The sequence below is a fragment of the Schistocerca americana genome, chromosome 8 (assembly GCF_021461395.2).
Source record: "Schistocerca americana isolate TAMUIC-IGC-003095 chromosome 8, iqSchAmer2.1, whole genome shotgun sequence".
Taxonomy (NCBI): domain Eukaryota; kingdom Metazoa; phylum Arthropoda; class Insecta; order Orthoptera; family Acrididae; genus Schistocerca; species Schistocerca americana.
Window position 1 is genome coordinate 48,410,201 of NC_060126.1, and position 15,110 is coordinate 48,425,310.

Sequence of the window (15,110 nt, forward strand, 5' to 3'; positions counted from 1 at the left end):
TGTTTCCTGGAAGTTTGGCCGTTCCCTTTTGTAACACCCTGTACACGGGAGTCACCTTCACCATTTTCCAGTCGCTTAGGACTAAACAATGGCATGGTACACTGGGGAAGTGGGAGTAGCGAGGAGATGACGTGTCTGACGCACCATGAGAAGCTGCTTCCTGAAGTTAAGAAGTGGTTCACCAGCCTCAGCACGAACACTGGCTATGGAGTTGGTCGTGTAGGCGCCTGAGTCCAGCTTGATCACCTCGTGGTGTACAGCCTCAATGATCTTCAGGTACGAAGGCCTCACTGACGCATACGTTGCGCACTGATCGTCCAGCTACGATCGCACAAAACCCCTATAAAACTGGGGCAGAAGCACCGTTCCACTCTCTAAGACCTGTGGATAAGACAGTTCAAAATGTTCAATGCCTTCTCGGACCTTGCCTTCAGGTCCTGCAGGTGTGGTAACCAAGACACTCCAGAGTCAAAAAATGAGGCCCAAAAACCGCACAGAATTCTTCAAAAGAAGAATGGCGTTACATATACGCAGCTCAGGAAAATTAAAAATACGACGAGAGAGATTAAAATGAAGACACACACATACTTCCCTGCAGAAAATGTAAAACCAGTCTCTTCACCGTAAGTTGCAACTGGAGAGTTGGTGTTGCAGTACTGGAGGAGGAAAAGAAAACTGCAAAGTTCTCCACAAATAAGGTGCATTTTACGGTACTCCTTATCATAGACGTGTTACTGTATTGGCTATGGTAAAGAGGGTAACACTTAGAACACTGTCCCGAGACCATTCATCAGCACATCATCAAGTCATTACCAAAAAAAGCACTATGATGAGAAGAACCGAATAAAGATGGAGAGATGGCCATGAAAGTCCCATACTGTGTCTCTACTGACTGTGTCTCCCACTAGTGTTGTACACCTCACCGATATCAAAAAATATATATACACAATGATGTTTATGCAGGGCTAGCCGCGGTGGCCGAGCGGTTCTAGGCGCTTAAGTCTGGAACCGCGAGACTGATACGGTCGCAGGTTCGAATCCTGCCTCCGGCATGGATATGTGTGATGTCCTTAGGTTTAACTAGTTCTAAGTGTAGGGGACTGATGACCTCAGATGTTAAGTCCCATAGTGCTCAGAGCCATATGAACCATTTTGTTTACTCAGGAAACCCTGCTGCATAACCGCCTATAGGACGTTCAGGTTGTCGACAGTGGTTCGAAATCTCCTGTGTCCACAATGAGAGGTACTTCGCAGCTGCCTGGTCTCCAAAACCCAGACCAGTTGACGATTAACAGTTCTCTCCAATGTCTTTCCTACACAGGTCGTTAAGAGGACGTTCTGCTAACTAATGGGACACGTTTGCTCCTTTCTGAGTGTGAGAAGAGGCGGCAAAATTATCTCCCTCCCCGAGTTGGGAAAGCTGCCTCTCTGCCAAATCGAATTAAAGCATTGTAACAGCACTTCCTTTGACGCTGGTTTCCAGTTCCACAGCATGCAGTATTGGATTCGGTCGTGGCCAGGCGCAGTATGACGAGCTGCAGTCAATGCCAAATCTAGCTCCCACACGGAGAATGAACAGTTGTAAGATTCCAAACTGTTAGACCTGAAGTCCAGCTCACCCGTTTCGGTGGTGCCATAGTAACGATGGAACGCAGGATCCTGGCTGACTGTGGCTGTAATCAGCGCAAAATGCTCTGCCAATATTTGTGCGGGGTCTGCAGGTGTTGTTTGGAGACGCCTTTGATTCAACAACGCTGCCATAGGTAGCCGAGTGCCTTTAAGGAAATCCACCTAATGGGTTCCCACGCTATAGTAGAAAAATGGAAAGGCTGATAGAGTCCGGGTACGCTTGCCATGACCTTTTTTTTGCTGTCCTTGATGACTTGTCGAGCCTTTGCCACCGCTAATAGAAAGGCTGCAAGGTTTTCCAATACTGAGTGACACTTAATCTGTTGCAGAGGTCACACACCTGACCTGGATGACTGAACGGCACTCTATTTGTCGTGTGACGAGGCTCACCCACTCCTGGATTCTCTAACGACATTCAAAGGCAGTTACCTGGCTGAACAGCGTCCAATTGGCTCTGCTGATCATCCATCGTGGCTGTGTCAGGATGAGTTCCATCCAGTAGGTGAAGGTGGAGTGGGAAGTGGTCACTGGAATCAAGGTTGTAATGACATCCCATTGAACACAGTGGAGAGCAGAAAGATGCATTGATGGTTGAGAATGACGTAACGACAATACAGAAATGAATGGAGTGCTTGTGTTCCGGATGAACAGCTCGTGAGACGTCACGAGGCTCTCCAGAACCCGATCTGGAGAGCAAGTAGAGATCGATACATCATGGGCGTTGAGTTCAACCAGTAGGGGAAATGGTCAGGGAAGTTGTTCTACAAGATTAGTTAGAGCCTTAGAGTCAGTCATATCCAGCAGAGGTAAATATGACATCGTGACCGTCTGATACATACGAAGTTCACCTGCAACCGCTTGCAGGTTGTCCACTAGCCACTGTCCCCCCTCAACAGCCATGCATCTCATCAGCGCGCAGACACCATGAGATACATTTTTTTTAATAGCGGTTTTTACCATACTCGCGATCCGAGCAGCTACGCCGAGACCCCGTTCCCTATGACACACGACATTCCTCTGCCGCATTATGCAGCGGCCACTGAAGCAGGCCCAGAACTTACGGTGACAGGGGACTGGCGGCGCTTACGTGACAGTTCCCAGCTCAGGAACTCCAGGGTCAACAAAACCCTGCCCAGCAAACGAATGCTGAGCCACTTTGGGTAAATAAACCGATCATTGACTCGAAATGTTTATGTTCAACTATAGAGACCATTTGCAGTTATTCATGGACTTCTTGTTCCGAAACAAATCAAATGACATAATTTCAGGGATTTTAGTGATCTCATATATGATTTTTAAGTATACAGACTTTAGCAAAGAGTAAAAATTTGTACCAAGACAGGGAATCGAGCCTGTGTCTCCTGCTTATTAGGCATGTGCATTGTCCACTATGCTGTCTTGGAAAAGCATTTCATACACTTGCATGGTGGATTAGTAAGAAACGCACCTGCCTAGTAAGCAGGAGACATGTGATCGATTCCCGGCCTGGGTACAAATTTTCACAACCCGCTTCAGTCTTTATACACGAAAATGTAATTTTGACGGACGATAATGCTCCTCGTCGCCGGGCACAGCTGTTCGCAATTGGTTTGGAGAACGTTCTGGACAATCTGAGCTAATGGTTTGGCCACCCAGATCGCTCAACATGAATCCAACTGAACTTTTATGGGACATAGTGGAGAGGTCAACTTGTGCACAAAATCATACAACGGCAAAACTTTCGCAGTTATGGGCAATTACAGAGAGAGCTTGGTTCAATATTTCTTCGGGGAACTCCCAACCACTTACTGAATTCGCGCAACGTCGAATTGCTGCAGTATGTTGGGGAAAAAGAGATTCGACACAATATTATGAGGTGTCCCATGACTTTTGTCACCTCAGTGTATGTTATAGTTTGCACGATTACAGCTATTAATAAAATGTAATTATCACTTATTGAAATTTTATTTGTTCGTCATATACAAGGTGGTCCATTGATAGTGACCGGGCCAAATATCTCATGAAATAAGCATCAAACCAAAAAACTAGAAAGAACGAAACTTGTCTAGCTTGAAGGGGGAAACCAGATGGCGCTATGGTTGGCTCGCTAGATGGAGCTGCCATAGGCCAAACGGATATCAACTGCATTTTTTTTTAAAAATAGGAACCCCCATTTTTATTACACATTCGTGTAGCGCGTAAAGAAACATGAATGTTTTAGTTGGACCACTTTTTTCGCTTTGTGATAGATAGCGCTGTAATAGTCGCAAACGTATAACTACGTGGTATCACGCAACATTCCGCCAGTGCAGACGGTATTTGCTTCGTGATACATTACCCGTGTTAAAATGGACCATTTACCAATTGCGGAAAAGGTCGATATAGTGTTGATGTATGGCTATTGTGATCAAAATTCCCAACTGGTGTGCGCTATGTATGTTGCTCGGTATCCTGGACGACATCATTCAAGTGTCCGGACCGTTCGCCGGATAGTTAGTTATTTAAGGAAACAGGAAGCGTTCATCCACATGTGAAACGTCAGCCACGACCTGCAACAAATGATGATGCCCAAGCAGGTGTTTTAGCTGCTGTCGCGGCTAATCCGCACATCAGTAGCAGACAAATTGCGCGAGAATCGGGAATCTCAAAAACGTCGGTGTTGAGAATGCTACATCAACATCGATTGCACCGGTACCATATTTCTATGCACCAGGAATTGCATGGCGACGACTTTGAACGTCGTGTACAGTTCTGCGGGTGGGCAAAAGAGAAATTATGGGACGATGACAGACTTTTTTGCACGCGTTCTGTGTAGCGACGAAGCGTCATTCACCAACAGCGGTAACGTAATCCGGCATAATATGCACTATTGGGCAACGGAAAATCCACGATGGCTGCGACAAGTGGAACATCAGCGACCTTGGCGGGTTAATGTATGGTGCGGCATTATGGGAGGAAGGATAATTGGCCCCCATTTTATCGATGGCAATCTGAATGGTGCATTGTATGCTGATTTCCTACTTAATGTTCTACCGATATTACTATAAGATGTTTCACTGCATGACAGAATGGCGATGTACTTCCAACATGATGGATGTCCGGCACATAGCTCGCGTGAGGTTGAAGCGGTATTGAATAGCATATTTGATGACAGTGGATTGGTCGTCGAAGCACCATACCATGGCCCGCACGTTCACCGGATCTGACGTCCCCGGATATCTTTCTGTGGGGAAAGTTGAAGGACATTTGCTATCGTGATCCACCGACAACGCCTGACAACATGAGTCAGCGCATTGTCAATACATGTGCGAACATTACAGAAGGCGAACTACTCGCTGTTGCGAGGAATGTCGTTACACGTATTGCCAAATGCACTGAGGTTGACGGACATCATTTTGAGCATTTATTGCATTAATGTTGTATTTAAAGGTAATCACGCTGTAACAGCGTGCGTTCTCAGAAATGATAAGTTCACAAAGGTACATGTATCACATTGGAACAACCGAAATAAAATGTTCAAACGTACCTACGTTCTGTATTTTAATTTAAGAAACCGACCTGTTATTAACTGTTCGTCTAAAATTGTGATCCATACGTTTGTGACTATTACAGCGCCATCTATGACAAAGAGAAAAAAGTGGTCCAACTAAAACATTCATATTTCTTTACGTACTACACGAATATGTAATAGAAAATAGGGGTTCCTATTTTTAGAAAACGCAGTTGATATCCGTTTGACCTATGGCAGCGCCATCTAGCGGGCCAACCATAACGCCATCTGGTTTCCCCCTTCAAGCTAGACAAGTTTCGTTCTTTACAGTTTATTCGTTTGACGCTTATTTCGTGTGATATTTGGCCTGGTCACGATGAATGGACCATCCTGTATATATATGACGAACGGCGATCCATGGAGTGGGACCACACCACCTCTCCGCAGAAGGAGTTCAGAGCGGCGCCCTCAGACGGTCTTCTGAGACTGTGGTTGTTCTATTCGATGTTCTCCTTCATGAAGTAACGATAATCTCGGAAGTGTATAGTGCTACCGTCATGAAATTGGAGAAACGACGTCAGCGTATTCGTCGGCTCTAAAATGCAAACGTACTTTGCTCTCTCCATGACAACGCAAGGCCTGGCGCAAGTCTGCGCACCCGACAGGACCTCACGAAACCTCATTGGCTGTTCATCTTCATCCACCAAACAGCCTGGATGTTGCACTTCATCCGTTTGGCCCAATGAAGGATGCACTAGGCAAGGAGCAGTATGTGAATAATGAGGAGGTTGTTGATGCTGCAAAAAGTTGGATCCAATGTCGACACCTGCCGCGGTGGACGAGCGGTTCTAGGCGCTTCAGTCCGGAATCGCGCGACTGCTACGGTCGCAGGTTCGAATTCTGCCTCGGGAATGGATGTGTGTGATGTCCTTAGGTTAGTTAGGTTTAAGTAGTTCTAAGTTCTAAGGGACTGATGACCTTAGATGCTAAGTCCCATAGTGCTCAGAGCCATTTGAACCAATGTTGACTAGTAAATGGCTGGCTCTGAGCACTATGGAACTTAACATCCATGGTCATCAGTCCTCTAGAACTTAGAACTACTTAAACCTAACTAACTTAAGGGCAGCACACAACACCCAGCCATCACGAGGCAGAGATAATCCCTGACCCCGCCGGGAATCGAACCCGGGAACCCGTGCGTGGTGACTAGTAGAGGTCTGCCGCGTGGGCACACAGTTCCTTCCAGTAAGGTGGCGTAAGTCCGTCGCTTTGAACTGAGATTATGTTGAAAATTATTGTTTTGTAGCCAGTATAGTGAGGAATAACATGGTGTATTAGAATCCTGAGTAAAAACCAGTTGCTTGCATATTGAACGTCTTTCTAATTGAAACTTATTCCTAGCAACATGTGTTGTTCGTAGACTACAGCACACTGCGGTGCACCGCTAGATAGGACACTAATTCCTTGGGTGCCTATATTTTTCCGTGCAAGTGTTCAGCACTACTGCACATGATCATTTTGCTCCTCCGACTCCGCTGTTGAAAAAAAAAAAAAAAAAAAAGGGTGTGAATTCCTAACGGACCAAATTGCTAAGGTGATCGGTCCATAGACCCTACGCGAAGGACAACAACACGCCCATGCCCGAGGGAATACTCTAGCTTCCGGCGGCAGGGGTCGCGCAATTCGTGACATGTTGCCTCTTACCGCGCGGGCATTCCGCGTGGCGACTCTGTCGCTTCTGCTTCTATTTTATGCTTTATTCTTTAGCGTAAAATTTTTTATGCAATTCTGTCTTTTTTTTAATTATTTGGGAGTTGACCGTGTGGTTTTAAACTTTCTTTGCTTTTTTCGTTTAATTTGATTGGGAAACCGTTGAGATTGAACTTAACATATACATGGATGGACATGAGAAAGGAAAGGTTGCAATAAATATTTTCATCTGTAAATATTACTTTACGTACGAAATATTCTGTTGCAGATTAATAAAAATGAATTTCTTTGAATATTCCCAATATAATTATTCAAGAGTTACTGTTATTCAAGTACTAAAGCTGTTTGTGCAAGAATGAAAATATTATTGTCCATCGAATTTAGCAAACATTTTCACGTTTTAGTGGATTTTTGTTTTACTGGCTATACCCCGACTAACTTTGGAGCATAAGACTATCTTTACTATATGAAAATGTTTTCTTTTTTATATTGGTAAGCTCTCACGAGAATTATCCATTTTTAAATACACTTTACGATATGTTCAGAATTTATCACTTTTTTGAATAAAAATGTACAAAAGCTACAACTTGTATCCACGTGTGAATGCACAAGATAAAATCTAATGTCTCCTTTTATACGGCGTCTGGAATGCTGTGAAAAGAAACATTTCATTATTTTCCTTCATGTCTACCTGTACCCTTTTTAGGATGTGGTCGTTATTGCGATCGTATATTTAAATCTGCCGCAGATGCAGACTGCTCTCTCCACACCACCAGCGATATCCAATAAGACGCTGAAATTTCTTAAATAAAATGGGTAATGTCCGGTGCGAACTTTGCAGTAATTGTTACAAACAGATTTTACTAGATAAATATATTTTAACAGAAACAATTAAAATCTTTACACACGTTTTACAATCCCAGCTGCAAATGGCGTCGATCATCGACTTGTGACAAATGAAGACTACGTAAGAGCCTAATGCAACGTCACGCGTTCGTCTCCCATTCAGTCCGTGCAGAAGACAAGCGATTCTATTAGAATATATTGCCCGTTCATATCTTAACTAATTCTTGTACAGTCTTTGTCAGTTTTGACTACATATAGTTTCACCTGTGGCGGTTTTTACATTCTCCGCCAGAGATATTTCACACTCTTTGAATAATCATTTATAATAGCAAAATTCATAATTATCTTTTCTCTCACAAAATTAAGAGTCCTTTTGAAATTCAGTTAACGGAAATACACATAAATTATTTGTTACAGTGAGTATTATACATCGAAATGTTCTTTTAACTTTCACTTTGGATGCGTGCTGCCGGAGAACGTTACAAATTACGTTGTTGTACAAATAACGCTATTTGCTCCATAATTTGCACAGTGGTACGCCTTCCGTTGTTATGTATGGATGACACAATACTATGAAAAACGGAACTGATTTCCAGAGGCAGACAAGCGCCCGCCTCCCGCACGCAGGCTCTGCGACCGAACCGCACAGTGGATGATGGGCGCGGCCATCTTGCCGGACGCGCTCCCACGCACTGACGCCCACGCACGCACGTCCCACCGGCCAGCTAGGTCCGGAGAAGATTCAATAAACATACAGGAGGGGAAACCGCCGAGCTGCTGGCGGACGCAGCAGAACGCAACGCAGCGCAACGGAGCGACGTAATCCGGCGCCCGGGCAGGTCGAAGCGGGCCGACATTACGCAATTATAAACTCTGAATAATAATGCGGCCAGGCGGGCGGTGCGGCCGCCCCATATTAGCGGGGCCCACACGAGTGGGATAGGCGAAAAAAAAAAGCAGCACACGGACAGTGGGACCTGCCAGCAGATTGGACTGTCCGGCGGCTGCGTGCGATACGCGTACGATGCGTGCGTGTGCGCGGGTGTGTGCGTGCGCCGACACGCAGATACCGCGCATTCCGTACGTCGCTCTGCACCAGTTATTCCCGCTCTCCGGAAACTGCCACGACTGCCGCGGCGCCACAACAACAAATATTTTTGAAAAATAATTCCCACGCTCCGTTCGCTTGGACAATAGTTCTTTTGCCCCTGCCGGACAAAAAAAAAAATGCGTTTCATTCCTGTGTGTGGGAAAACTACACATTCAGCAACGCAGTAAACTCTAGCCACTCATGCATACGAGAGTAAAACCTGTTTGGACGGCTACAAGAAGATATATTGATTCATACACAACATGATATACACCGACGGAAAAAATCGTAACACAAAATGTAATTTTTGTAGAGAAATGAAATTTTCGGGAATACGTTTCTCTAGGTACCATATTTTAGTAATTACCATTTCATGATCACAGGTTAATGCAAGCGAGAGATAAGCCATTGCAAATGTGGAATGCTGATAAATTAATAAGCCATGTAACCACCAGAATGTTGAATGCAAGCATGCGAATGTGCATGCATTATGTTGTACAGATGCCTGATGTCAGTTTGTGGGCGGGAGGTCTTTTTTCAAACTGCAAGAGACATTTAGCGGACTTTGTATCGTTTCCAGAGAAAATTACGAGGAGGTAGTCTCTTTCCGTCTCCCATTAAATTTATTTACAAGATTTACATTATTTACAGGATTGCCAATAGTATGACGTGCATTAAACTCTTTTCAGGACATACATAAGTCCCTATGACCGTGACATTTATTTCATCACTGTAATTTCTGTGCGTAGGTCGCACAAGCTACAGGGTGATTCAAAAATGACCGGTATATTTGAAACGGCAATAAAAACTAAACGAGCAGCGATAGAAATACACCGTTTGTTGCAATATGCTTGGGACAACAGTACATTTTCAGGCAGACAAACTTTCGAAATTACAGTAGTTACAATTTTCAACAACAGATGGCGCTGCAAGTGATGTGAAAGATATAGAAGACAACGCGGTCTGTGGGTGCGCCATTCTGTACGTCGTCTTTCTGCTGTAAACGTGTGCTGTTCACAACGTGCAAGTGTGCTGTAGACAACATGGTTTATTCCTTAGAACAGAGGATTTTTCTGGTGTTGGAATTCCACCGCCTAGAACACAGTGTTGTTGCAACAAGACAAAGTTTTCAACGGAGGTTTAATGTAACCAAAGGACCGAAAAGCGATACAATAAAGGATCTGTTTGAAAAATTTCAACGAACTGGGAACGTGACGGATGAACGTGCTGGAAAGGTAGGGCGACCGCGTACGGCAACCACAGAGGGCAACGCGCAGCTACTGCAGCAGGTGATCCAACAGCGGCCTCGGGTTTCCGTTCGCCGTGTTGCAGCTGCGGTCCAAATGACGCCAACGTCCACGTATCGTCTCATGTGCCAGAGTTTACACCTCTATCCATACAAAATTCAAACGCGGCAACCCCTCAGCGCCGCTACCATTGCTGCACGAGAGACATTCGCTAACGATATAGTGCACAGGATTGATGACGGCGATATGCATGTGGGCAGCATTTGGTTTACTGACGAAGCTTATTTTTACCTGGACGGCTTCTTCAATAAACAGAACTGGCGCATATGGGGAACCGAAAAGCCCCATGTTGCAGTCCCATCGTCCCTGCATCCTCAAAAAGTACTGGTCTGGGCCGCCATTTCTTCCAAAGGAATCATTGGCCCATTTTTCAGATCCGAAACGATTACTGCATCACGCTATCTGGACATTCTTCGTGAATTTGTGGCGGTACAAACTGCCTTAGACGACACTGCGAACACCTCGTGGTTTATGCAAGATGGTGCCCGGCCACATCGCACGGCCGACCTCTTTAATTTCTTGGATGAATATTTCGATGATCGTGTGATTGTTTTGGGCTATCCGAAACATACAGGAGGCGGCGTGGATTGGCCTCCCTATTCGCCAGACATGAACCCCTGTGACTTCTTTCTGCGGGGACACTTGAAAGACCAGGTGTACCGCCAGAATCCAGAAACAATTGAACAGCTGAAGCAGTACATCTCAACTGCATGTGAAGCCATTCCGCCAGACACGTTGTCAAAGGTTTCGGGTAATTTCATTCAGAGACTACGCCATATTATTGCTACGCATGGTGGATATGTGGAAAATATCGTACTATAGAGTTTCCCAGACCGCAGCGCCATCTGTTGTTGAAAATTGTAACTACTGTAATTTCGAAAGTTTGTCTGCCTGAAAATGTACTGTTGTCCCAAGCATATTGCAACAAACGGTGTATTTCTATCGCTTCTCGTTTAGTTTTTATTGCCGTTGCAAATATACCGGTCATTTTTGAAACACCCTGTAGAAACCATTATGTGTTGCCACCAATTCGTAATACTCTCGTCAGTTTTAACTGATGACCTCTTTCTTCTTTTCTCATCGATACTTCAAATTAACGCGCCAAACTGGTGGGCGTGGTACTGTGCCTCTTGTCGAAGGGTTTTTACTCAAGAGTAAACATCTGGATGAACGTTTGATATTAACATGTTCATTCTTCGGGTCCATACGCCAGAGACGTTTTTAGTGCGATGGCGTCTTCCACTGCAGTTCCGCATACTTCTGGCATATGCTTGTTATCGAGCCACTGGTCCACAAAACAGTTGTAGAAATCCTGAAGCTTTTGGTTTTCAGGGGAGCTCTCCAGAATACAGAGTCAACCATCATACAGCATTTCCGGAGGCAGATGTGTTCAACCTGAACACGTTGCGGTGTAACGACGTATTAGGTTTTCGTTTGATATATGACCATGTGCAGACTTCGTCACCTACGTCAGTTACAACCCACTTCAAAAATGATTCATATTCTTTTTAAATTGTCATAGAATGGTTCTTGAACGAAACTGTAAAACATCAGTTGAGTCGTGTGCAGAGAATTACATCACTTGGGCCAATTGGTTTTTTCGTAAATTTTCCGATTTTAAATTTCGTTTGTTTCTCCTCAGAAAATTATATCGACACACGTTATCTTGATCTAATCGATATCAGAATCACACATTAAATAAACTTTTTAGATTCAAAGTTTCGGCCAACGCTGTCTGAATCAATAATCTTGTCAAATATATTATTAATCCGTTCACATAACTCTTCATAAATAAATCTTCAAGACACGTGTTTCAACTTTAGTAGCATACACTATTTTATTAGCTTCCTACACATACAGATGTGAACTTGAGCGTTGACAGACAGTGACTAACTTTTCAATAAGGTTAAGATCATTATGACGTCATTGTTGTACAAAAAGAGTATAAAAATTCATTTTTAATTTTTTAGAAACACGACGCAACAACTCGGTTCCAGGATCTTCTGTTGCTCCTTGGCTGTCGACCCGCGACGTATAGCGGCCAGCAATTTCCTCTCTGGTCGCGGCAACGAAGATGCTGTCCCCGTTCGTTGCGCCGATCTCTCCGTACATGAAACACATAAAAAAAATACAAAACTTTTAGATAATTCACATTTATTACAAATAATAAGAAAACACATAAACAAAAACTAAATTAAACTTATAGTCACCTGCAAACTGGGCTGACTTGGTGGATGGGTGACGTTTAATTTCGTCCCACTACATACCCCACCTACAAGCTCAGTTTGTCAGGTTTTAACCGGAATTAAAACTGTTCAATATACAATATTTAACTGTTAATACATTTTCCTCACATTTTACGTAACCTCAAGTCCTTGCTACTAGATAGATTTAATCCTTTTAACACGATACCGTTGTAACTATTTGTCATTTACTCTTAATTGTGCTCTTATGGTAATTCGTAACCGAATATAGGGAGATTGCTCCTCTTCAGTTAATAGTTGCTAATAAATACTAATTTAGTACGTTCTTTAACGTTGTACATTAGGACAGAGCGTTCAAATTGTGATAGATTAATTTCAGTTTCATTTATTTACTAGAGTTATTCTTTTCAAGAATGTATATTACTAATAAGTTTCTCACAATAACTAATAGTACTATTTACTTTACGTCATTCTCTTCCCTAAGGCCTTATTTATGCCTGAGGTCAAGAAGAAATCAAGCAAAACTTTCTTTAGAATCTCGGCACGGCTTTCTTTACCTTCGGACACCTTGTTGGGTAATGGCCATTTATTTAGGAGAAACAAGCGAGAGAGCCCCGTTTGGTGTGTTCTATATTAACACTATTGCAAACCTCTATTAAAGGCACTCTGCTATGTTCTCGTGAGCCATATAGCTCTGGACGCCCATGGTCCCTAAAACTATTAACCATCCCCTTTGGTTCCTACTATCCGAGTAAATTTGAAATATGCAAAATTCCTTTTGACCTAAGAGCAAAATTTCCTCCATATAAATCCCCCTTTTGGTTATCTTTCTCTTTTTGAAGTACCAGTAGATTATTGTAGAACACATGTTTAAGCTTTCTGTCATTTATTTAAAATAACACGTAACTATCACGAAAAACTTCACATGAATAAACTATGAACGCTCCTCCGTGTGTAACATATACTAAATATTAACTTATTTAGGAATGAAGAGTTTCATTTGATCAACACTATATAATCCTTTAATTACACCTGATGAAGGTTCCATAAGAAGTAATGCTTTGGGATGTACAATCTTATGTACAACATATGGACCTTCAAAGATAAAGAAGAATTTTCTACATTCCTTATCGATCTTAGAACTTTTAGGATGAGATCGTACTAACACAAGATCTCCTACCTGAAATGAGGGTTCTACAGCCTGTTGATTATAACTTTTAATTCTCCGTTCGGCATTTTTTACAATCTGTTCGCAAACTTTTTCGTCTGGAATATCTTGTTGTATCTCATTTACTGGTGGCCAAGGTAAAGCAGCTAGTAAAGGCTCACCTATAATTCGTTTGCCTAAAATTTCTATAGGTGATAATCCCGTCGTTAGGTGAGGCAATTCATTTAATATCTTTTCGAATTCAGGCATTAGTTTGGCCCACCGAGTATGTTTATGTGCACAATAAGTTCTACATAATCGTCCTAATTCTTTCATGACTCTTTCTACTAAATTACTTTGAGGGTGATATTTCGAAATTAAGATATGTTTGATTCCATATTGTCTTATCATATCTTGAAATCTTTGACTAATAAAGGCACTACCGTTGTCAGACATAAGTCGTTTAGGAATGCCCCAGTTAACAAAGTAATTTCGGGTGAGGCAGCGTATAACGCTTGCTGTATTCGCTCGTTTCAAAGTATACAGTTTCACATGTTTGGACCAACATTCCATTACAACAAACACATATGTTAATCCTCCTGAACTCCGAGGCAGAGGGCCGAAAAAATCTAATGACAGTAGATCCCACAAACCTCGAGGAATTACAGCATATAATTTATAACGCTTGGATTTGTTATTAACTTTAACCTTTTGACAGGTTTCACAAGCCCTAATAATACTTCTCACAATACGGGACATATTTTTGAAATAATAATACTTCATTAGATGTTTAATACATTTATGAATTCCGAAATGCCCGTAACCTTCATGAATATAAGTAATTAACTCGTCCACAACAGTTTCCGGAATGCAGATTTTCCATCTCTGGTGTTCCCTCTGTGCTTTCCAATACAACAAGTCGTTAAAATATAACCACACACCCCGGGTGTTAACTGTTTCGTCCCCATTATTAAGGTTTTGTATAAGGTCCCTATATTGATCGTCATTTCTTTGATTGCATCTAACAGCAGTTACTATCCGTTTAACCTTACGTTCGTTCTCCCTAGTCAAAAGGAAGTAAACATGATAATTTGTTCCTGGTTCTTCTGCAATATTAATATTTTCCATTCCTACGGGAAGCCTTGACAAAGCATCTGAAACTACATTCTGAGATCCTTTTATATACCTAATTTCGTACTGAAATTCTTGCAAGTATAATACCCAACGTAATAGCCTACGGTGAAGTAACCGGCAATTGTTCAAAAAGATTAAAGCCTGATGATCAGTATATACAATTGTTTTTCTTCCCATTAATAATCCTCTAAATCGTTGAAAACCCCATACCACTGCGAGAGCTTCCTTCTCGGATACAAAATAATTTCTTTCATGTTTATTTAAAGTTCGACTAGCGAATCCAATAGGCCGATATAATCCCTCTTCATTGGTCAGATCACCTTGGAATATTACACAAGACACACCATAATCAGAGGCATCCGTACACATACCAAAGTCCTGATCGAAATCTGGGTGGTATAACATTTTGGCTTTGGTTAACGCTCCTTTTATCTTATTAGAAACTTCCTCTTCCTTTTGTCCCCAGAGCCATACTGACTTCTCTTTCAATAAATCTAGTAATGTAGGATTAACAATATCCTGCCCTGGAAGAAATCTTCTCAGAAATCCTACCATTCCTAGGAATGATTTCAAT